The 23058-nt window shown below is 40.7% G+C and overlaps 1 long non-coding RNA gene across 4 annotated transcripts in view; it reads right to left on the bottom strand.

The window, feature by feature from the left end:
• Positions 1 to 23058, bottom strand: part of LOC135409162 (uncharacterized) — a 275200-nt gene that overhangs the window by 148952 nt on the left and 103190 nt on the right. The window contains exons 1-3 of one of the 4 annotated variants that reach the window (XR_010428041.1): positions 14517 to 15380; positions 13845 to 13905; positions 13550 to 13743 (exon numbers count right to left, since the gene is read on the bottom strand). The exons of the other annotated variants lie outside the window; for them this stretch is intronic. This is a non-coding gene — a long non-coding RNA (uncharacterized LOC135409162). Of the gene's footprint in view, positions 1 to 13549; positions 13744 to 13844; positions 13906 to 14516; positions 15381 to 23058 lie in introns of those variants that run through there. 4 annotated transcript variants of the gene reach the window in all.

Below are 23058 nucleotides of genomic sequence, written 5' to 3'. Positions count from 1 at the left end.
TGGGTCTCCTTTAACTTGAAACTCGGCAAAGGTAGGTGCTAAGCCAAACCCAAATCCTCCATCCGATCCACTTGACTTGAAGAGTGGTTTGAATAACAGAACAGTGTAGGTAATTGGGGAAAACAGTCATGGAGGAGGACTCGACTGTTCTTCCTCCTAAATCTCAAGACTAACTTAAAACCCATGGGACTTCTGTTAATTAAAAAAAAAAAAAAAAAAAAGTGAACTCTATTTTTTAATATATTCTGGTTTCTTGGTTTGCAGAATATATAAGCACTTCCAACATTTTTCACTTTCAGTAATTTTCAAGAGCTTCAAACAGTATTTTCCAACTACTTCTCAACAATGCTGAGCCTAGAAATGTGGTTTTATGTGAAGGCTGAGATTCTTGTTTAATCACTTGACAATGAGAGCTGGGACATCAGAACTTTTTTTTATGTTTTATATCAAATACTATAAGGCTCATGATAAATATGACTTTGGAACACAGCACTGATGAAAAGAAGAAATAGCAAACCCATAGCCATGTTGAAATAAGGCTTTTTTCCTGTAAGATCAAGAGAGACCTTTCAACCTCCTCCAGTTTAGTGTTAAGGATTTTGTAATATGAGATAAACCTGACAGACAGTCATGGCATTATCCAAGCAGAGTGATGCCAACATAGCTGAAGAGAAACTGGTCTGCATGAGAACCAGGAGATCTGGCAGAAGACCAGTTGGCCCTTAGGAAAACTTACTTAGACTTGACCCTTGACTCACAGCCATCAAATCTTTTTCTGTTTTTAGATTTTATTTCAAGTCCATGTTTATCTCATCAGCAACATGTTACTGTACTGACCTGCATCTTTAAGGCTACTGTACCGTTTGCAATCAGAGAGTAGGAACATCACTGGTAGTGGCACTTCGTGCCAGAGCTGTTGGCGTGAACCGTGGGCAGGAGGAGTTCTGCTAATAACATGTTATCAAATATAAAACATTGCCTGTGCTTAGATTTACTTTTAAAGACAGAGTACTTACACAGAGAACTGCTACTTTATTCCTCACTATTTCAAGGTACTGGCATGTGTGAAGTTGATGCCTGGAATAGTAATTGGGACCTATGCATTGAGAAGTTTAGAAAAGGCACAGAGCTGCCCACATATTGAAAATTAAAAACTTACACGAGTTCCCTTGGTCAGAGCCAACAGGCTTGTCTTTGTCTTTCTAACCTCCATACCTGAACAGCATTGATTTCATTCTTATCCAGCTTGTGAACTTTGGGCAAAGTCAATGCAGTTCAGCCTTAAGCAAGAGTCACACATCTAAATACTTTACAGGATCTCAGCTGACACATCTCTACAAATAATACTGGAAAAACTGTACCTTGAGTTACAGGGAATAAATCAAAGAGTGTGCCAATACACACACAGATGGCCAAGGCAGCACATATTCTGTTCATACTTTCTTGAGACATAAAAGCTCTGAATTGGTCAGGCTGTTGTACTGGATGGTCACTGCAGGTCACTTCTGATTGAAATAGTCTATTCTATCTACTTGAAAAATCTAACTGACTCAACCTCATGAAGATCAGGACTCCCTTTGCCTTAGGTTATCTTTAAATCATTCAAGAAGAATAAAGAGAAGTTTTGCTAAGCTTAGCGCTAAAGCCTCATCAACAGGATAAATCTCAGAATAAAAAAAGTCACAGCTATATTTTTGTAGAATGTGAGTTTTAGCTTACATGCTGGATCAAATTCTCCAGGCCTTGCCTGAACCAGACAAATCACCACAGTGCAGAACCTGACCCCAGAGAGATCATCCCAAATTATGGGGAACACAAAAGACACAGGTGCAGAAGAGATGGTTCTATCTGAGAGAAAACTGAGGGGAAGGACAAGAACCAAAGTGAAAACAGTGAAAGAGAGATATGAAACCACCTGAAGAACATGCCATTATGTAATTTCTTAAAATAAGTGCATGTTCCTCTATCTTAGGAGATGAGATGACTAGGATAATTTAATACCAGCAAAGAATTTGGAGAAAGCTCCCCAAATAACTTTGCAAAGAAAAAAGCCAGCACAGTTATATCAACTACCATCCTCAAAAAGCAGAGGTGTTGCCAAGTGAAGCAGAACCAACTGATAATGTTGATATAATTCTTTTAATCTGTGTTTGGAACTCTTAACCCTTGACCAAAGAAAACAGAGAGATGAGAACTGATGGAATAAGCCAGTGAAGTGTAAGTAGAAGGAGGAGGTGTGATCACAGATTAAGAAAGAGGCAAGGAAAGAACAAAAGCAAATAAATTCTCAATAAACTAAAGAAAATGGGCCTTTGGCTACAACATGTGGCCTTTGAACTGAAATTCTAGTTTTCCATGGTTGTGTGAGGCTGCATAGAACTTTTTTTTTCAGCTAACATAAACACATTACTCAAGCTACTTTAAAATTTGAAGTTACTCAGGATTCTGGCTTGGGTTCAGTCCCATGCTAAAGTGAACAGTCTTTGACTTGGATATATTTATTAGCAAAAATACTGACATAATTATACTAGTTATCCAAGTGCTTTTGTTTTCCTCTGAAAACTAACAGATGCCATGGCTACGACCAGAGGTGAATGTGATTCCCATCCACTTCTTTCCACCCAGGCAAGCTCACAGGTTTTTAATCTCCTCAACTCTTATTTCTATTTTCTCAGGGAGGCAGGGAACATGGCCTCATAAGGCATCTAAGACGACCTTTTGTGAGTCTCACCTTGGTAGCCCCAAGTGAGGGTACTATAACCTGGGAGGCCGGTAAGCAGGTAGCTTCTCCTCTGTTACTCTCTTGGTCCAGCTTCTCTTCCTCTAATTTCATGTGACTGTGCACTGAAGCTGTCTGTTTGCAAGCTTTCAGTCTCTCTCTGTCCTGTGTTCATGTTATTCTTACAGCTACTTGTATTGGGTCTGGCTGAGCTGGAGTTCATTTCCCCACAGTAGCCCTCATAGTGCTGTGCTTTGCACTGGCAGCTAGAAGGGTATTGATAACACACCGGTGTTTTGGCTACTGCTGAGCACAGCATCAGCACTGTAACATTCCTTCCTTAGTTGAGGGCAAGATCCTGGGAGGGGACCCAAGTAGGCCAGCTGACCCAAACTGACCAAAGGGATATTCCAGACCGTATGATGTCAGCTCAGATATAAAAGCTAAGGCACAGAGCAGGAGGGGGGCATTCACTGTCTGCTGAGAAACGTCATGCGTGCTGAAGCCCTGCTTCCCAGGAGTGGCCGACCACCGCTGCTCCCGGGAAGCAGAGAATAAACCCTGCTATCTTTCGCTTCTGCGCACACACACTACGCTTTACATTTTGCTTTAAATAAACTGTCTTATCTCAACCCACGAGTTGTTTTCTTTTTTTCCCAACTTACTCTCTCCCCTGTCCCTTTAGGAAGGGAAGTGATAAAGCAGCTGGGTGGGCAGCTGGTGTCCTGTCAAGGTCAACCCACCACACTACTGAAAGACCTTCTCTGCCTGCCTAGCCTGTCAAGTCACATACAAACTAACTATATGTAGCACCATAAATATAATAAAAGACAACAGCTGGAAACAGCATAACATGCTGTAATTTTAGATACATATCCCCACTGCCCAAACACTTTGTCCAAAGCCCACTGACAATGGTAGAAGCAACTATACCAATTTTATATAGGATTTACATTATTACTTATGTGAGGAAACAGAGTCATCTCACATGCAGAAACCTCACAAATCTTTCTCAGTCCTAAGTTAGTAGCAGGCAGGGGATCCTGCTATAACAAATAAGTAAACTCTGACTATGATCTCACATAGAAAGTTCCCTTCTTCCTTTATTTATCTTTATTTTATGTGTTCAGAGTGAATCTGTCACTCTGAAATTTTGATGGAAAATTTGAGGTGGCCTTGAAGAAACCCATATAACAGAGCACTTTTCTGTCACATATTTCTGACTTCTCCTGGATGGACCTCCTTGGGGTCTAGGAGCATTGCTGAGTGTCTGTGGCTTATTCAACAACATCTGTACTGCTGAGGCAAGCAACAATGGGCATAAATAACTCTCGCTGCCACCACTACTCTTCAAGAAACTGACTTGTGGCTATAAAAGTAATTCAAGATCAGCAATGAAATAGTTATTAAATTGTAACAGGCTTGCACTTGTTACAGCTGGTACACTAAACTGTAGCACCAAGAACAGATTTTTTTCCCCAAGGATTTCAGTTGCTAAATGTGCTGCACTGGATTGGAAAAAGTCGCCTGCTCCAACTTATTTAACTACAGTTCAGAGAGGGAACTAGATGAGACAAGATTGATACAAACATCCTTCTCTACCACCTAGAAATGCTAAATCTGAACCTTTTCAGCATAAAAACCTGCAGTTTGCTCTTTTCCTGGTTCAACACTACCTGCTTTCCAGATGCCTCTGACATCTGCCTTAGCTGCAGATGGGAACTACAGAATACACATCACAGACTTAGCACTTAACATTGCAGCACAGCAAACATTGGCCAAAAACCTGAGCTACCATTTGCAGTTACTTTCTGTGTTATTTTTCAAAGTAGACAAGAGGAAAAGGTCTTTGAGTAATAAAGTGCTGTTTGACAGGTACACTAAATACATGGATCACCATGGCATTAATCTGAAATGGTGACTGAGAGACCTTTGGTGCTCTGCACCCACTTCACACACATATAGCACAGTCACAGGACTACTAGCAAGAAATTTATGCCATGACTTCAGATCATTACTTTCCTCTGTTAAACTGAACCAATCTCCTGGTCCTCTGGCTGGTACAAAGGGATTAGATTCCTCAGCAATAGTGTTACATCTCCAGCTTGGTGTGAACTGAGCACATGGTCGCAGTGCTTGCCCGGGGCCTGGATATCTCACTGCCAGCATCTCCATCCAGCTTCTGTGCTCTGCCCAAATACAGTGGAACTAGTTTGACCAGGTTCCTGTCAAGTTCCCTGAGATGTCCATTTTGGCCTCCTTCCCCTCACACTATAGTAACACCTATAAAGACTAAACATTATTAACAAAAAATCAGTAACATCAATAGTGAAATCACTGACACCATATGGACTTTCAGACATTTAAACACAATCCACGTGTTTTTAAAAACAAAATAACCTTAACATGTTAGGAAACACTATTCTGGTGCCTTTGAAGAAAGCCTATCTCTGATACGAAGAATTCCTCTCTAACTTGATAGTTGGGTTGACTACTTCTGTCATATCTTCCTTATGCTAGCAGCCATCTACACCCAATAGGCTGGCTGAGATTTCTCAGACTTAGCTGAGTCTATTCAGGGATGGAGCATGATAGGATAGGATAGGATAGGATGGGAGTTGGAAGAGAGTTACAATAATTATCTAATCCAACTTCCTGACCACTTCTGGGCTGACCAAAACTTAAAGCATATTAGTAAGGGCATTGTTCAAATGTCTCTTAAACACTAGCAGGCTTGGGGCATCAACCACCTCTCTAGGAAGCCTTTTCCAGTGCTTGACCCCACCTTCTCAGTAAAAAAAGGCTTTCTAATGTCCAGTCTGAACCTCCCCTGGTGTAGCTTTGAACCTTTCCCATCCGTCCTATCACTGGATCCCAGGAAGAAGGGATGAGCACCTCCCTCTCTCCATTTACCCTCTTCAGGAAGCTGTAGAGAATGGTGAGGTTACTCCTCAACCTCCTTTTCTCCAAACTAGACAAGTCTGAAGTCCATAACCGCTCCCCACAGGACATGACTTCCAGCCCTTTCACCAGCTTTGCTGGCCTCCTCTGGATGCATTCAAGAACCTTCACATCCTTCTTAAATTTTGGGGCCCAGAACTGCACACAATACTTAGGGTGAGGCTGCTTCAACACTGAGTACATTAGATTAATCACCTCCTTTGACTACTGGACTTTAATGTACCCCAGGATGAGGTTTTCCCTCTGTGCTGCCAGGGCACACCACTGACTCGTACTGAGCCTGTTGCCAAACAGCACTCCTGGATCCCGTCCTGCAGGGCTGCTCTCCAGCCACTCCTCTCCTAATTTATACGTGTTCCTGGTGTTACTCTGTCCCAGGTGCAGAATTCAGCACTTCAGCTTCTCAAATTTCATCCCATTAATCAAAGCCCAATGCCCCCATTTATCTAGATCCCTCTGCAAGGTCCCTTGTCCCTCAAGGGAGTCAACAGCACCTCCCAGTTTGGTACTTTCAGTGAACTTTCTGACTGTACGTCCAACTCCAGCATCCAGATCATTGATAAATATATTGAACAGAGCTAACCCTAGGATTGAACCCTGGGAAACTGAGGAATACTGCTAGTGACTGTTCACCAGACAGATGTAGCTCCATTCTCTACAGAACACTTTGAGCTCGGCCCTTCAGCCAGTTTGTCACCCAGCACACTGTAAACCCATTCATCCCACAGCTGGACAACACGCCCAAAAGGATGTTATGAAGAGCAGTATCAAAAGCCTTAATAAAGTCCATAAAATCTACACCTACCACCTCTTCACCCGCTGGGTGGGTGACCTTTTCATGGAATGATATCAAATTACTTACACAGTATATGCGTGCACTTGTTCTCCATTTGTTGTACCTGTTGATCTCGTTATGTGGGTTACATTTAAACACTTCTGGTTCTGCAGAGTCTGATACGTTCACCTGTATCATAACACTTGAATTTTATATACATATTCAATAAAGTTAATAACATATTTCCATAGTGTGTTGTATGAATACCTGAGAAGATAATGAGCTGTTGTTACACTTTTGTGAGCTGAAAGTTTACAGCATGAATACATTAATAAATTTACTGTTTTGATCAAGCAAAAAGAAAGAAAGAGAAAGTGACTGATATGTATTATTCTCTTGCCTGCTCGATTAAAAAATTCATTCAGCCTTCAATCTGTTGCTCGGAGGACCATACTAAATAAAGAAAGATGCAGTGTGGGATGAGCACAACTAAAGAAAATCAAGATATAAGTGTTTTCACAAAGCCAAACACCCTGGGTGAAAAGATGAGCCATGGAAGACATGCCTAAATTCCCATGTTAGTTCTGAATTTTCCTTTATCTCCCTTTGTCACCAAGGATCTTAGCCATAACAGAGAGCAGACTGCAGCGCAGTGCTGACACACTGGAGCATCTTGAAATGAACTTGTTAGACCAATTTAATTCCAATTGGCCAGAGCACAGTAGTAAAAACTTCATCATGCTTCTCCTGTTGAGTTAATTAAAAGTATAAAAAATGGCTAGTGCTTCAGAGATAGCTGTCATCAGAAAACAGACTATTTTCTACTATTGGGTCTTCCTATCTGCTGAGACCTAGATCTTCCTGATTACAAAGCCTAATGCTGTTTGACAGTCTTCTAGAGGAAAAAGGTTAATTAGCCCCTTCTGTTATGATTAGATACATCAAGAAGTGTTTGGGCAATACTCTCGGGCACATGGTGTGAGTCCTGGGAATGGTCCTGCGCAAGGCTAAGAGCTGGACTCAATGATCCTTGTGGGTCCCTTCCAACTCAGCATATTCTGTGATTTCTGTATCCCAGATAGTTTGGTTAGCATTTCCTTCAGTGTTGATAGATGTTGCTAGATGGTTCTCTGTGCAGCATACAATGCACAAAACCCCAGTGTTCTTCAATCTTCACCTGTAAAGAGATACTGTAGTTTCCTGATTTCTGCATGAGCAATGAAAAAACTGCTAGAAATTGAGATTGATAAGGGGTGGGAAAGGATAAGGAGCTGACATCTGCCTCATTATAAGCATCAGCTTAGTACAATGGACATGGTCCTCCATTCAGCCATATGTTAGAATGCCAGAGCCAGGCACATGTCTAAAGTAACATAAGCCCTCACAGGCAGAAGAACAGATGAAATATGTACCCTAAACCCATGTGCAGTCAACCTCACAGTAGGAAGAGCTGATGTTTTCTTTAAATGTTACACTGAGGATGTATGAACACTCCAATTAAAAACAAATTAAGAGGGAATATTCATCGTGGGGCTTTGCTAGTGAAGCAGTCAATTGTCTGAAATCTTAAAAACTGAAGGGTGCTTGTATGGTCACATGATAACAAACCAGAAGATAATTCCAACAAAAACAATTACAACCACCTGTTTCTTAGGGAGCTTTCAGGTTGAAAGTACAGTGGAGAAACACCTTTGTCATCTACCAGGCTTCACAGATTCCTGCTAACTCCTTCAATTCAGGGAACAAATCCATTATTCTGTTCAGAGCATCATGCTCCAACAAGCTGTTCAAGCTGCAATTTGCATCTTGAATGCTGTGCAAGGCAAAAAAATGTCTGAGTCATGCCAAAGACTGTTTCACAGCAAAAAGAAGGAGGGGAAAGAATGAGTGTAAGAAAGAAACCTTTAGAAAATAAGGGAATCCAGGGGAATAAGCATCCATAGCAGGACTGGGATGTGATTAGTCCCAAGAAAAACCCTCTTATAAGTCATCGTGAACAGTCCCACTGTGAATAGTCTCTATGGAAAGAATGTCCAGTGGTTAAAGTGCTAGCCAGGAACTTGAGAGGCTCCTGCTTGGCCATCCATTCTCCATGTGAACAAAGTAGGGTCACTTGGGTTATGTTCCCAGGCCACATTGCAGGACAAGGCTAAAGATCACTCTGTAAGCTTTAAGTGGGACGATATTCCTAAAAGCCACACAAAGAGATGCTAGCACACATGTTCAAAGCAATAATTTCATTGTGCCCAGGCTGCTAATTAATCCAAGCACATACTTCAGCTAACACAGCTTGCCTGCTTCTGAAATAGCTCAGTCAACACTAAGATTGTGCTCTGCTTCATGCGTAGCTTGGATGTATGAAACATACCCTGTGTCTCTTTGCATCTCGTTTCTCTTTCCATAAATCAGGGATAGTAATCATCACTGGCACCATGCACAAATAAATGCAATGACAAGAGTGAGGCTTTAAGATATTATGATGAGGACAAGGCTGGGAGATAATTCTACATATGACAGATCAGATGAATTGCAGTGTGATAATGCTGGCTCCACACTGTGCTTGCCTGGAGTACTAATGCCAAGGGCATCCTGCCCAGTTCCTCAGAGCTCTGCTGCCCCACAGGCCCCTCCAGAGCTAACCCAGGACAGAGCTGTGGAGATACTCTGCTGCCCCTAAGTTACTAAGGCCGCACTTCTCATCCATGGAATACCGACTATAAAAGTGCTGCATGCAACATACATGGTACAAAGGACACCTCCACAGCAGCAAGGAGGGAAAGTGTTCTTAAAGGATCAAAATGAGATTGGGATTAGACACTGATCTAGGGAGCTGCTAGACATATCACCCCTGAACAATTTTAGCAGTTTTATGTTAGAAAATGAGACATACACTTTTTGTTCAGGAAGAATACAAGCTGTAATTCAGCTGAATTGCTGTGTTATTATTAAACCAAGAGATTTCATGTACTCTTCACAGGGTGTAAGAATAGATTTTTCTAAACTCAAAACCACCATAATAAATCACTGTTATTTTCCTTTGCTCTTCTGTTCTGTCTTACCTCACACCTCTCATTGTAGGGAGTAAGAGCAGCTGAACGTGGCATATGCAGGACCTAAACAGGCAAAGACTGGTTTTACTCAAAAGAGAAAAGCCAAGTCACTCCATCAGGGAAAGATGCCATGGTATGCAGTTGCTCAATTATTGTTTCTTACAAGTGCTGATGTATGTGATAGATGAAAAACTGTTTCTTACACGCTCTCACACAGTCCCTCAAACTACGTTGCTCTTCCTATAAAAAAGGAAAGGTCTCCCAGGTGGTGAAGGCTCTCAGGAGTCAGTAGTGAACCTCATGTTCATGTGTGTGTACATGGGTTTGCCCTGCTCAACACAGGGGGACTTCCATGGCTATGATATTGGGAGAGGCTAATCACCTTCTCCAAGACCTAGGTCTGTTTTGCCTATTGCCTATACTTATCTCAGAAGAAAGTAACTTCTTGGGCAAATCCACAACAGCACTGAGATCCCAAAGACGGAGTAGCTTGATAATTCACAGTTTCAGCAGTAAAAAGCAGTGTGCTTTAACAAATATTAAGTTTTTCATGCAGAGGAGAGGGGCTTCAGCAAAACATGCAATGAAGTCCAGAAGCCAAGGTGACCTAATGGTTTCCAGCAAGTGGAAAATCAGAAGGCAAATTCTTACTCTAAATCAGGCAGTGGAGGGATCTTAAGATGGTTCTTAATGTTAACCCGTGCTGTTTTGTGCACAGTCTGAACAAGATCACTAGCCCTAGGAATGCCTATAACATTGGGTTCTGCAAGTGAAAGATGCTTGAGAACCTTGTTGGGTTTTAAGGTTGCTCTTCAGCAACAGAAGAGCTGAGTTCTTGTCCAGCAGCATAAATTATTCTGGACTTTCATGGAAGGTTCATACACATACAGAAATCAAGCATGTCTGACTGACACAGCTGTTGGATAGGGTTTGAAGGGACGTGTCACAGCACCTTAGTGGGCACTTAGGCTTCTTTATGGAACTGGTCCTTTTAACACACAGTGCAATTGTATGTCCATCTCCTGTCATAGCCCAGGAGTCTCTACAAAAGAGGCCAGTCTGGGCTCCAAGCTCTTGACACTGCTCATTTAAAGAATATCGGTCTGGAAAGTCCCAAGTCAGACACTGAAGGTCAAGGCTAGATGTAACTTGAAGATGTTGACATAAAGCTGCTTGATGCAGTAGCCAAGAAAATGTGAACCCTTTTTAGCTCAGTGTTCTCAAAACTTGCCTCCATAGATAGGTAGTGACATATGGGCATAGTCACTGTTCTAGTTTGCACAGCTTTTCACAGAACTTTAAGAAACTTCAGAATGTGGAGTACTGTGACCTAAGACCCACCTGCTGCAACTGGCATTGGCTAGTGGATTAGGGTAAATTCTCACAAATGAAGTCAAAATGCTCCACAGCTAATGACTCGGCATTAAATCATATTCTTCTATGGAGGAAGCTGCAATGTTTTTGTAAGGAAGGCTTTTCCAGTGAGTGATTTAAAAGGGGTAACTTGATAATGACAGTAATAAAGGCATGAGAACATGGTAAAGGCTCTGCTTTTTTATAAGGCCAAACTATAAAGATATTTATAACAGTCAATACCCTTACAATCTCCAAAACATAACCACAAACAACAATGAAATGAATATGCTTAGGCGCCTGCTGGACTTAATCCAGTGCAAGCTGAAATCAATGGAGGGACATCAGGGACACTGGACTGTGTCCAGAACTGAGCGAATGAAAAGCACAGCACAGAGAGATGATTCAGGCAGTCTTCTTACAGTAGGCTAAGCACATCAGACACTGGCAGACCTGGCATAGGAATTCTCAATGGAAAATCCTCAGTAAGGCAGAAATTGTCTCATTTTTGAGTTATTCTGGGCATATTTTTCAACATCAAAGCTAAGGTCTCAAAGCCATAACTAAGGCTTTCCACAGGGCTTAGTGGATTTACTGTGAGTCAGGTTTAGTATAGCATCATTCCCCCTCATTGTGAATTCTGGTATTTCCACTCTCTCACCACTGTGTTTCCAGTAAATATGTGTTAGGCAAAGACTAAAGGAAGAAAAAAAATAAAGTCTCAGTTGCTTAGAAATAAAACATATGGACAGTTTCTGCAAACAGCTTCGATGTTTGAGTGCTGAAGATCTCTACTTGGAGTGTTTCAAACAGGACTGAACAAAAGAAAACTCACAATTCTTTGTTTGCCACTGGTTCTCAGTGGAGTATGCCTCCATCTGAGATTTTGGTACTTCCATGGACATTTTCAGTAGGTGTTGCATAAAGAAGACCCACCTTTGGATCTCCTAAGGATGTCCAAAAGACTTTTGTCTCTCTCCCTCTGCCTTGGACCTTGTGTGGCCTCCAGGAGTATGCCTGCTTGTGACTAGCTGGGAAAAACTCCTTCTGCACATCTACTTGCTTCTAACCCTCTCCTTCTCCTGATCTTCTCCTGGATAATAAAGAATATCCCAGCTTGATACACCAACTCCCCAGGTTTAAATCCATGTTTGCACAGACACAGAATATGAAGCTGATAATTTAAGGGAGTTGCTATGATTCTGATGTATGATGCATGGAGCATGAGATGAGTTCTTGCTTTATTGGGAAGGATGCACTCACAGACACACACACAGAGCAAGATCTCCTGCTGTGACTCAGCATCAGAGCAGTGCTGCTTCTTTTCTCCTTTGTCTTCCTCTAATATAAAAGTAACACCCAGATAGACAAGGCATGAGATACTCATTGCACAGGGAGAACCCAAGAAACACGAAGATCTGTTAAAGGATGCTGATTTAATGGATACAATAATGATAAATATTACATGCACAGATGGAAATAGTCCAGAAGAGTGGTGAAATGCTGTGCAGATATGAGACAACTTGGTCACCAATTAGGAAATATGGCAAATATATTAGCTCTACAAATTATATGCCTTCTGACATCAGCTTAACCTAAGCTATTAATTTTCAGTTCTTTCCCTCTGACCTGAATAATAATGCTAATAAAATATTTACTATATAGCATAAAATATGCACAACACTGGCTTTAACTGTGTGCTTGCCAGAGAAAGTACATATAAAAAAACTGAAACAGCTTATGAAACTTGGCTAAAACATATTCATCTAGCCTCAAGAAATGCCTCTCCCTATACAGAGCATTTCCTTCAAGAAACTGCAGCTACTTATTCAATAATTTTATTGATAATAACTATAGTAGAGCCCCAGTAAACCTGGAAAAATGTCTTTCTTTTTTAAAGATCACGTTGGGCTTATAAAATAAACAGTATGCTGCACTTAAATGGAGAGAAACCTGCAAAAGATGTACAACACCTGCCAGAATCTATGGTGTGCACTAGCCGAGTAAATTGTTGGTCTTGTATTAAGAGGTGCCCATTATAAATGTTCTTTTTTTGATGATGGGAAGCAGATGCACAAGCTCGTCTTTTACACAGATTCACTGAGGTAGAAAAGCTGTTGATTATCAACTGATGTGCACACTCATTAGGGACTAAGTGCAGTCAGGGGCACATTTCTTCTGTCTGCAGTCAGTGCTTAACTGGCTCTCAGGTAAGAAGTCTGTAGTAGAGACAAGGAAGGTAGCCAGCTACTCCTTCAGGAAGCACCAAAGGAACATAGCCTCTTCTATAATACATCGCTTACAGTGCTCACAGACAAGAAACTAAGACTTCGTATCTTTAACAGGAACCAAATAAGGATTGGCACACAGATCAAAGCTGGCACCATGCCACAAGATGTGGAGTCAACCACCCTCTCTCCTCGGATCACAATTTCTTCAGCACCCAGCCAAGGTGGTGCAGAAGTGAACTAACAAATGAGACAGAGGAGGCAGGGGAAATATTTTAGTCACCACCTGAAACACGCTGGAAAGTGACCTCACTGAAACACTTCCTCTGGAAGCTCCAAGTAGGCTCCAAGCCTTGATTCCCTGGCTTGGGCTTTGCATGTTTTCTTCATTAGAATCAGTCAGACAATGCAGGGGAAAATGGCAAAGAGATTTGTTTACACTGTACATGAACTCCCTGCTCACCTGTTACACGATTAGATGGTTACATAAACGGCCCAAGATGTCACATTCCTCACCCGGGCATTGACCCTTGAAATAATCCAGGCGACGTGACTCTGAGTAGCTGGAGGGTCTATTTGTGAGAGGATTTGCTGAGCAGGGGTGCAGCATAGAGTGTTCTTTCCATTTTATGACTGTGTTCATCACCGGATCATCGTCTGCAGACAGAGAAATTCAGACAGCGATGATGCAGAGAGTTTCCATGTTCCATTCCAAAACTAGATCCACATCAATGGGATTCGAATAAAGTTTCCCTCACCTTCCTTTTTTCTGAGTAAACATATAAAAGGCAGTCAAGCACAAATGCACCAGCTTGGTTCCTTGATAAAAAACAAGTAGATGATGACCTTGCGTAAGATTTTCTCTCCCACTCCTCCCTCCACGGTGGTTATCTGATTTAGAGCCCACAGAAATCTGTGAAAACTTTTAACACAGATTTCAAAGAGCTTTGTAATCAGCTCTTTTCATCTATCCCATTCAAACTTGCCCAGCATTTTATAGAGCACTTTGTATTATAAATCTGATGCCATACGCCTACAGACCTCAAAGCATTTTGCAGTCACTAACAGTTCACGACAACAGAAGCAAATACTATTCAATGGTTCCTGAAAAGGAATATAAGTGAGGGGAAAGGATTTATCCAGGATCATACTGAGTTAGTGCCATGACTGCAACAGGAATCCTGCTCTCTCTACCCTAAGGAATGTTTCCTCTATTTGCACGCTGGACTTGTTTTGAAAGGACTGTTAAGACAGCAGGAAGTGAACACCACCCCTACTTCTCATAGCACCTTCCTGAGAATGATTCTCACGTTCTTCTTGCTCACACATTATCAGAACATAATGTCCAATTTTCAGAAAAGGTAAAGCATCTGAATAAGGCTGACAGTAAAGCCAGCAGGCCATTCATTGATCCCCCCAGGGATACTTACCTCCCAGCTATAGGTCTTTTGAGCATAATTGTCCATTAATTCACATGACGGCACTGGTGCTGTATTCAAACATTCAGGAACAGCACAAATATAGACTAAAATGAAAGCTAATGTCCCTTGTTATAAATCTTTATTGAGATAAGAAAAAAATATTTCAAAAAACCTCTAATATCTCCCAATCAATTATAAAGCTCTGGCCTGCAATTACAAATTTATTCCTTGTCTTTGCTGAAGGCAAGTTTATACAAAATGAAATCTCATCAATTTGTAATGTGCTCCATTTTCTCATGAGATATTGGATCTAACTGATCTAGTATATTATTTCCCAGAAAAGGAGAGGGAGAAAGGGGAGGGCAGGTATTGGATTGTCTGGGGGGGATCTCTAAGAGAAGCTGTGTGACATGATATCTTGCAGCTGTTTCAATGGATGGTCTCTCTTGCACTTTTCAAAGACAAATGATACACCAGTCAAATGGCTGCTCACTCCAAACTAGTTTACAGGAAGTCTGGGATTTAGGGAAAGGCAGCACACGGGTGATTTGAAAGCTTGCTGCAACTTCAGAGCATAAGATATAAGCCCATCTAGCAACAAATGTCAAGCTGTGGGAAAGAACAGCTCTCATTCCAAAGAACTTAACAAACCTATATGTCTGTACAAGAGTCTCTACCTTTCTGCATTTGTTCATATGCAAATGCTACAAGCTCTCCAACACAGGAACTACCTTTTCAACATTCTTGTCTTTCATTTATTTACCTGTGCCTAGTCCAATCCATGATCAATTCCTCTTGGGGCTGCAAAGGGTGACCACAGTTCATTTAGAAACAACCAGCATACAGTTTAGTTTATCACATTTGGTGGCATCATATTCAATTGCAAGGATTATTTATCTCCCAAATGTAACATTTAACATTGATACTTGTTTCTTGAAAGCCTTCAAGAATAGCACTTATAAGTGTGTAGGAAATAATATGCAAACTCAAGGTAAACTCCTATAAACTTATCTGCTTCACTTTATCACACATTCCCAGTCCATGAGGTTTTTGGAAGGAATAAATCAGTTCACCCTAATTTTCACAGGCCTGAATAAAATAAAAAAGCAAGATGACATTAATTTAAAAGAAATCCACCATACAGGTGAAAACCATAAACATTTTCCCTGGTTTCATTAGCACTGAAAGACAAAATCTTGCACACAACAGAACCTGACCTCAGAGGTCACCAGACAGGTTGGCAGTGACATTACAGCTATCTGGTTTAGTTATCAACTGCCAGAGCAGATCACGAAGCTTGCAACAGGAAGAATCATTTTCTTCTTATCATGTATCCCTTTCTTAATCTAATCACTTACAGAGCAGTTTACCTACTTATTTCAAATCAAAGTAGCTTTATTAAACAAAGCTGACACCTTACAAGGTAAAAGTTTCTGATAACTCTTAATGAAGCTATAACCATAATGGATTAACTGCAGATTCAGGTTTTAAAGACAGTGGACCATTACCATGGGCCAGTATCAAGGCAGTCTTTTAAAGAATACGTGTCGGAATGTAAACACACACAATCCACATGCTGTCACCAAAAACATTTTCCTTCAAAATAAAGAGAGAACAGTAAACACAAGGTTCTTAGAATACAGAAATGATGAGCTACTTCGGATTTGTTGCCTTCTTTTCTGAACCTTGGAGCATTTTTACTTCAATTGCAAAAGTAGCCCACAGAGAGGGCATTTGTACAGATTTATCATCAGTAGGGATCTCCTAGACAGTACTAGGTAACTCACCTGGCAGTATCACCAAGATCCTGTCTTCTTCTATCTTAGCTACAGGTGTGGATAATGAAGATAGAGAATGTGTAACTTTCTGTTATTTTCTTGTTTTTGCATGCTGAACTCCCATATTCTGAAACTACCACATTTTGTGAGCCAACTCAGCAACCTAGTGTGTGAAAACACCTTCCTATAAAGCTTCAGCCTAATCACTGTCTGGAAAAGTTGTATCTCAGTCACATGGCCTCTCAAAATCATATGGATTTTCAAAATACCTTGTTGCCTTAGTTAGGACAGCTGAGATCAGTTCATCACTGGATGGGTGTAACCCAAAACTGTGTATTCTATAGCCTTCCATGCCATTTCCCAGAAACTGTTATCAATGAACCATTTACACTATCTGCACATAGGGCCTGATTCCTCAGGCTATAAACTAGGTGTTAAGAGGCCTGCGAGATAGGGGTTGCTCTTGTCCTCACACCCATTAAGGACCCCCACCACCACCACCCTGAGGGAGGTACTGGGCATTCCTGCCTGAACTGGAAGATATATAATCTTGGAGTCTTGGGACCTTTTTAACCACTCGTGGGATCCAGAGGAAGACTGCAGACCACCGCTCTCAACCAGACTGCCAGACCACCACTCTTGACCGGACTGCAACCACCACTTTTCAACCAGACTGCAACCACCACTCTTGACCAGACTGCAATCACCACTCTTGACCAGACTGCAATCACCACTCTTGACCAGACTGCAATCACCACTCTTGACCAGACTGCAATCACCACTCTCACCAACAGGTTTTCCCCTCTCCTTTTCCTTTGGACTCAGGGGGCCCAAAGAACACCACTCTGTTTATGCCCCAAGGTGCTGGGTTATATATTTGGGTTTTGTGGGTTAAAACCAATTGTTTGTCTGTATAACTGTACTTATTGTATTATTTTATTAAATTGTTATTCTGACTTATAATCTCTCTTTTGAGTTGAGTTCATTTCCCCTGCTGGTTTACCTCTAAACCAGCACACTTGTTCTATGAGGTCTTGTCAGGGGAAGCAGTCCCTAGCCTTCTGCTGTTGGGAAAAGCAATTATTCCTACCTCAGGCACCGTTACAGGCCAAGCAGGTCATTAAAAATGGCTAATGGCTTAGTCAGCCACTAAACTTTGTCACGTGCCCATGCATCCTACTACATTTTCTCATCACATTGGAATTAAACATAAATAGCTTATGACAATCAGTCACATCTTTTCATCAAGGAAGAAAATTAGGGGAGTAATTGGGCAAAAGATGATTTATATGGCCCTTTCTGACACAGGAGCAAAGAGCTGTTTTTACATCATAACAACATTAAATCCTTTCAACATAAACTAATCTAAATTTCTGCCAAGCCATAATTCTCACTTGGACTTTTCTCACATTATTATAGGTTAAAAAATGAAAAAGAAATAAATTATAGAAATATGTAGGTGTGTGGATACACAAGGGAATAGTCACTCAGTTTGTTCCCTAGTCATAATAAATCTTTGTATAAAATGATAGGTCAGAATGATTTTCCATCAAAATTGATCTCATGAAACTGGAAACTGCTGTTAGCAAAATTACCCTTGGACTATAATTTTGATGGTACCTGTGCGCTCATTTTTTCCCTTTGTCTATTTTACTGTAAAAATGTCAACCTGCTTGACCATTTTATTATGACAAAAAGGCAGCTATAGTAGGGATGAAGAAACGAAACAAAGATTATATGAAAAATAAATTACACAAAAATTAGTAACAGCTACTATTATATACAAACTAAAATTAAACTGAGGGAGAATGCTTGATGAGGAGAGAACAGGGAGTTAATCTAACTGTGGCAATGAGTGATTCACCATAGTTTTAATATGATTGATAACACTTCAGGTCCACATAAGCAATCTGAATCTGGTTCACCTTCACAGACTGGTAAAATCTAATGTGATACTTGGTGGTTGTAGAAATCAGCCGATTATTTAAATCTAATTCCTCTCAGAGGCAGAATTCAGTATTCTAAGGGTGCTGCTCAGGAAGCTCAGAAGACCAAGGGTTACTTGCCCAAGAAAAACCTTTCCAGATTATTTGTGCTCATCATCTAGCTTAAGGGGAAGCCTAACTGAATTATTGAACACTGCACAGCCACACCTGCCTATTATTTATATATTGAAACTGTAGTAACACCCCTCTTCCATTATTAGGCAATAACAATATAAATGATGAGAATAAACAAACAACATTTCTAATCAATTCAGAAACCATTATTTCTGTCCCTGAGAAGAAATTCAGTAAATATGGTACTTTCTCATTCAACATTTATTGCCTTTCATTAACTCCAGACGATACACAAAGTCTCTAAAAACAAAATTATATTCCCTCCATTTCCCAAATGCTGGCTCTGCAAACTCAAGCACACATTTAGCAGAAAATTAAGCCTTTCTACCAGCACTGCTCAGTGCAGTCTGCAGTCCTGCATTATGTGACACACAGTCAGAGTTCCCTCTGTTTTTAGACAAGGGTCATGTCATGGCTGTCCATAAACCTCTGAATCTGACTGACTATCACCACAGGGTTAAAATCCAGTTCGTATCCTGCTGATTGCATGAGAAGCATATATTCAGTTCTCTCTCTCATGAAGAAGTCTATTTGGAGAGTTAGAAGGAAGGTCAATCTGTAAATATTTATACTGTTTGTCACAACTACAATGCACACAGGACTCAGAATGCATCCTACAAACTAGCCTGCACACCACAGTAGCACTATGTTCACTTGCCATAGAAGAATGGCTCCTTCACACCCCTTCGCCACTCAGCCAAAACCTGCTGAAGAAGTCAGTCAGAAAATCAGCTTACTACCTAGCAAATGTAGGTAAGTAAAGGTTGTGTTAGGCCTGGGAAGGGAAGACATTCATATCTGGGACCTTTTAACAATGGCCGGATTTATCCTATCACGGGTAATAAACAAAGAGTAGGCAGGCAGTTCAGCTTCATAATTGCACCTCCCTGCATAATGACACCAAAATGAAAAGCAACCATGTCTCTCACTTCATACTTTGGTACCCATTCTGCCTCAAATAAAAGAGTGCCAATGGAAAAAAAGAAGTGAAATATATACTTTGCGTACAACACTCAATCAGCTATGAAAGCCTCAGCCATGGAAAGCTAGAAGTGTGGCAAAAAAGCCTTCTGTAGTTATCAATTTGGGAAAATTATATATTGAAATTTTAGAGGGGATTGTACAAAAAAACAGCTGTTAACAAGGTACTGACAGAGTGCTGTAAGGTGGAAGTCAGCCACTGCAACTACTGTGGACTGCTATTTCTAGGATATTCCTCTTGCAGTACTGTGAAGCTACACAAACAGTAGTCAGGAAAAGCATAAAAGCATATGCACTACAGCATAAAAGACCTCTTCAAGTGGAAATTTGCAGCAAGAGTGGAAGAAAGCTCCAAATGTTTTTACAGCCTGCTGACTTATCACTATCATCTGACTTCAAGATTGATTTTCTACTGAGAAACTAATGTTAAAACTTGCTGCTGTAAATGATTTGCATCAGAAATGTGGAGTAAAACAATGAAGTCTTGCAGCACTTAGTGAAAGTAACTCCACTGTATGTCATTTTGCACCTTCTTTACTGCTCAGACCTTTCATACCCCTCCTTATGATCCATTTTAAATGATTCTCAACAAAATATAAATTGAGGAAGTTTTTATGGAATAAGCACAGGAGCACTGTTTGTGTGCCATAGGCTTCCAAGCTTCTCAGCAAGCTCATGTTCCCAGGTTAGCTGTTGCCCCCATCTATTCGTAGGTGGTTTCCTCTAGAAAAACCGTGGGCTGTGCCAGCTCTGTTCTCCACCAGAGCAGAAGCTGGGCAGAGCAGTGAGGACCATCCCTGTGGCACGAAGGGGAAGCCTGCAGCCTTTACACAGAGAGCTCACCACCTGCTGCCTACCATTCTCTGCCTTCACTCAGATTTCTGTGTGTCCCCCAGCTTCTCCATGATTCTCCTCTGAAAGCTGAAGGAGCAGTAACACATGCAGGTACTGCTGTGCTCTATCTGGAATGAAGCTGGCTTAACCTGCATCTTTCTGCCAGTTAGACAGGGAGCATTTGCATTTGCAAGCCATCACCCACAGTGACTTCACATAAAGAATGAGTATTATCCAGCACTATTCAGTAGCATTAATCATAATACAAATCCTGTTCTCGGCCTCATTTACCTCATCCCAGGCTTGTACTGGTGCCTGACTCACACTTAACCACATATTCCCACTCTTCTTCACTACTGAATGGTAATTTGATGGACACTGGGGATACCACCAGCAGGACAGCCTTTCAAGCCTGTTGGCTTGTCAAGAGCTATTGATTTTATTAGTGCTTCTAGCAACTTAGAAAGGACAGTTTCCAGGGTTTTGTAGCAGGAATGCACTCCCAGAGTGGTTGCTAACTTGACTGCCTTGTAGTGCTTTTGGAACCAGTTCTGTGGCTGAAGTATGGCAAAATGACACCAGGCACAGTTCCAGTACAAGAAGGGCTGTAGAGGTTTGTCTCCCCACTGCAGGCAGGCTGATGAATCAGTTAGCTGCAGAACCTACTGCCCTGTGTCCTGCAAGGAAACTGAACTGCCTGCTTGCTTTCCTGGAAAATTTCCATTGTTTCTCTTTTAAATTATCAAGTCTGAACACTGTTTTTAAGATCAGATGAGAGAGCTAATTCTATAGGGTAATACATAGTTCAAAGTAACATCCAAACATATCCAACAAGAAAAACAAAATTCTACTTGTAAGCTTGGAATTTTCTTGTGGCAGCAGCTTGTTTGCTGCTTTTTGAGTTACAGCTGTACACAGCTGTCAGTGATCAAGTGCTGCAGACCACCACAACTTTTCACATCCCTATTCTGTGCTTTTCATTTATATCATTCCCTTTAGACTCTTATGGCCTAGTTGTTACTATAATATGAGTAATCCACTCTGGATGGAGACTTGGTGGATGTTGCATAGGTCAATATGAGATGGCTTTGCATCTAAACCTAACCTGAAAATTTAAGGGACACCTTCACAGTTGTATTCCTTCTAGCAAATAGGATTTATAGGTTTGCATTCACAATTAGACACCTCACCATTGCCAGAGAGGGACAGCAATAAGCATTTCAACTCAACCTTATACCGGAACTAGAACTCAAATATACATGTCTCAGTATAAATCAGGTTGGCAATATAGGAAACCTTGGCTGGAGGCAGGAAAATGAAAAATCCTCAGATCATCAGCTCAGAACAAAACGTGGAATTCAAGAACAGCCTTTAAACAAGTGTGGCAATACCATATTTTGTTTTAAATTATGCTGAAAAAATGGGACCACAGCTATAAAACTCAGATGGATTTTCTTCTCTTTGTTAGTCAAACCAAACTAGCCTGCAGATTAACAACTAAAAAGAGTATATTTTCAGTACCCTAAGGAATTTATTTTCCCCTTCATTAAATACCCACTAACATGTACAATTTTTACATCAATGCTAGTTCTTACTTCTTTGATCCTCTACTAGAGATTGTCAGCAGAGATTTTTACCAGATTTCTTCTTTGCTTTCAGTAACAGAATGCATTTCATACTGTGCTTACATAGAAGACATCCTGAAATTCCAATGGTTGCCTACAAAAAGCGATGGTTCTTCCTCCAGTGTCAATGCAAGTCATATTCTTTCCAAATCCTTTCACTAAATTGCATATCTAATGGGAGTTTAAAACCTACCACTGACTTAGCAAAAGATTTAAGTTTTGTGTTTAAACTCTCCACTGAATTGGGGTCTAAAAATGTAGTTCTCCACCTGTGATCAAGCAGGCCTACAGAAAGGAAAAGAAAGCAGGGAGGAAGAAGGCAAAGAAAAGGAAGAGGAAATATAGAGGAGGAGAAGGAAGAAGAGGGGAAAAAACCTAAATAAGTAACAAGAAGAAAAGAAAACCAACTGTTTGGTTAACAATTTTGTTATATATATGTATTTCAATCTGAGCATTCTGCAACATGTACTTGGTTTGTCTGGTTGGTCACCTCTGTTAAAGCTGAGACTTCATTTCTGTGCTTTGTCTAACCCAACTCTTACAATAACAAGCATGATTAAGCAATCACTGAGAAATCAAATTCCTCTGGAACAGAAGGATAATTCTTTAGAGAGGAAATCATAGTAAGCCCCATGAGGTAAGTCATTCCAGATTCAGACTGATTAACACTTTACATATCACTATTACAATACCTATTAAAATTACACTATTACAAAAAATTACTTATGCCTTTTATGTGAGAACTGGAAAGTAGGGAGAAAATAATCTTTATAAATTCCTTAAAAAAATATATAGTCAATTTCAAAAGAATCCTGTGACATGCACGCGATGGGTCCCAATATGGTGAAAACGTTTTGTAATAATTGTGACCACAGGTACAAATTAGTTAGGAAATAAGCATAAATTGTGACATATCTTACCTCTCAGCATTAGCTTTTTTAAAAAAATTAATCCACAATGCAAATAAGGAAATGAAAATTATTTCACTTATTGACCTTAAGTAGGATATGTGGACTCTTTTGCAAATAACATGAGGTGTCTCCATGCATCCTAAAGGATCTAATTGTGTTTAGAAAAATGACATCCTTCACTTAAAAGAGGCAGGTTCTGTAATTAGGCTGCTGAGAAGGTGAAGTTACTAGTGTATCAATCTGTACACAGCCAAGTCATGACCTGACAAGCACATAAAATACCGTTTCCCACTCATTATCCC

The sequence above is a fragment of the Pseudopipra pipra genome, chromosome 2 (assembly GCF_036250125.1).
Source record: "Pseudopipra pipra isolate bDixPip1 chromosome 2, bDixPip1.hap1, whole genome shotgun sequence".
Taxonomy (NCBI): Eukaryota; Metazoa; Chordata; class Aves; order Passeriformes; family Pipridae; genus Pseudopipra; species Pseudopipra pipra.
This window is presented reverse-complemented; position numbering and strand designations above follow the sequence as displayed.